Source organism: Mandrillus leucophaeus, unplaced genomic scaffold (genome assembly GCF_000951045.1).
Source record: "Mandrillus leucophaeus isolate KB7577 unplaced genomic scaffold, Mleu.le_1.0 Scaffold169, whole genome shotgun sequence".
In the NCBI taxonomy this organism is placed as follows: domain Eukaryota; kingdom Metazoa; phylum Chordata; class Mammalia; order Primates; family Cercopithecidae; genus Mandrillus; species Mandrillus leucophaeus.
In genome coordinates this window covers 348129-351063 of record NW_012101687.1, presented here as the reverse complement: position 1 = coordinate 351063, position 2935 = coordinate 348129, and positions in this window count along the sequence as shown.

Genomic DNA, 2935 nt, shown 5'->3' with positions numbered 1-2935 from the left:
AGCGTTGGTGGTGAGGGGATAAAAAGTTGTGGGAGAGTGAGGTAGGAGCAGCGCTGCCAGTTAGTTACTTGGCCATCCTATATATACCGAACAAGCACTCACTATAATACGCGTTCCAGGTGAGCTGGCCCTCTCTAGCAGAGGAGGGTGAGTGTGTGTGTGTTCTTGGCCAAAATTGCAAAGGGGCTCGTCCCAAACTTATATTTGAACACCATATATGGAGCCCAGGCAGGCTGGCTGAACAATAGTTTTTCACAACAAAATGCTTAAGTTTACACTGGTGTTTCTATCCACGTGGCTCCAATCTCTATTCATGTCCACCCCCCAACCCCCTCCACACACTTGTTTTGTATTTACCGTAACTTGTCTAAAATGCAATGCTGTAATTCATTCAGAAGGTGCCACCTCTGATGAACAAAACTTCAGTCCTATGTGTTTAATTACAGGCCCAAGCCTGTAATTGCCTGAGTTTTCCTTGGCACTGATAACTCCTTGGGTAATCAAGTCCAAATGGCCCTTAACTTTTCAAGACAACATAATTATGTCTTAATTACTATATTTTTTCCCTGAAACTAATAGGACAGGACCTGGAGATATAGGGTGTTAAGTAGTTACGAACATTTTAAGATGCTAGATGATACAGAAATGATTTATTGATCCAAAATACTTAAGGGGTAAATGTCAAACAGATTTAGAGTGTGGATTATTTCATCATGAACCAAAGTGATGGTAATTTGTACATCACACTATTTGTTTGAAAATGCCATATTTGAAAATCAAAAACCTTGTTTCAAATCAAACTCAATTCTGGCAAAGTATTAAAACACATACACCAAAAAACAGTCCATTGCAAGTGGCTCACCTCAAAACATCTGGCACTGAAAAAAACCACATCCTGTGAATTAAATATAGCAAGTGGGCAAATGTCATCCTTAATGCATTGGCAATTATAATGGGACTAAGGGTAGATGACCCAGATAAAGTAATGGTGAATAAATTGTAATGCAATGAATACAGAATTTAAATGACACATAAAATGACTATTTAATTAGGAAGCTAGAACCTAGGTAGTTGGAAATACTGAAGAAACTCTTCAGTATTCCCTCCGTTTCCTTTTTTTTATAGCCTTATGTTACATAAGTGTCTGTTTTTCTACTTCCCCCACAACACCTTGCAAAGTTCTTTGCCCGTAGTCCAAATGTTTGTTTAAAAACAAAAATAAAATGGGCACAGCCATTTGTAGAAAGGAATATAGGAGCTCCCTAAGTGTAAAACATATTCCAAAGGCTTGCAATAATTATGGGTATATTTAAAATATTTTAGTGAAGAAGTAAAAATACAGAGTTCATTGTATCAACATAGCTGACATCACTGTCAGCAATGCCAACTGCTATTCTAAAGGCTTGAATAAATATGCTAAGCGTGGCAGAAAAGAACAAAAGTTACTAAGTGCGTGATAAGAGCTAGACTGTGCTAGATGTTTTTTATACCTGATATCTCATTTAATCCTTACAAATATCTCTGAGATTATTTTTATCCCTATTTTACAGCTAAGGAGGCTGAGCCATAGATAAGTAATATGCTACCAGGAAGAGGTGGAGTAGTATTAGAATTAAATCCTCATTCTAAGTGTACATATATTTTACCATACTAATCAGTCTTATTTTCTCTACATTAAAAAAAAAGTGGCGTTCAAAAACTGTATTCGTTGGGCTCTTGTGGTTTTAAGTAACTGGTATGCACTCAGGTTACCTCAAGTAACCGAGGTAAAGAATACATGTGGAAATAAGACCAGAGGCTTACCTGGCGTGTCAGATCATCCTTTGTGGGCATGGTGGGTGGGGCCTGTGCCTTTGATAGCTAGGGAAACAGGAAAGGTACCACCCCCTTGCCCACATTCCTATGAGTTTTGTAGTTTAACCATTGATACTTTAATCATATATTTTACAATGCTTTTTAAATGTCTTCTTTATTATAGCCTTAATAACAATCATGTTACCATATTTCGTTCAACATTGATTTTAAGGCAAAAGACCCAGAGGAGGTAGCTGCTTCTGGCTGCTTCCTACACCATCCCTCCCCCAACCCAGTGGTGTGCTGGTAAACATTTAACAACCAGATCTGGATGAAAGGGGTAGGGGCCCTTATCTACAGCATTAACCAATTCACATGGTACAAATACTCCCACCAACCAGATGTCTCTGAAGGCAGGGTTGGGAAGGGATCCACACAACCAGTTTTCGGGGCCATAGAGCCAGCTCTGGCATACCACAGCTACAACTCATGAAATGTCTTCAGAACACAGAATAATTCAAGTTGCATAACCACAGCTCTTTGTCTCTCTGCCTGTGTTTCCACTTCTGTTCCCGCAACCAGGTGCCAACTCTCTCCATACATCTCATAAACAAATGCCCCGCGGGGGAGAATCTGATTCTATCACCATTCTTATATTGAGTCTGTCTTATAAGCCATGGAGCAGCCTATAGAATGGCCGCCCCCGATCCAGGTGCTAGTTCTTCAGTTGTGGCTAAGATGGAAAGGTCATATGCCAACAGAACATGGCCGCCCATCCTAAAGGCCTGTGTTGCTGTCTTTTTATAGGGCTGTGCTTGGGGCAGCCTCTTTCAAAAAGAATAGGTGAACATGACAGGCATCTAAGCTGTAACCTCCCCAAGGTGCTATTCTCAGCTCTTTAATAAAATCTCCTCAGACACTGCACAAAGCCTTGGGACAGCCCCCACTTCACATACCCCAAGAAACATCTTAGGTGGATGCCAACAACTGCAAAACAAGTGCCACTGTTCTAAACCAATTAATGCTCAATTGGACAGTAACAGTAATACCTCTTGGGGGATGTAATTCTTCAAACTACACTCAATACAAACTCCCCAAATTCTGCTTTCCTATAGTGGGAAGTGGGAAGTACTCTCACCCC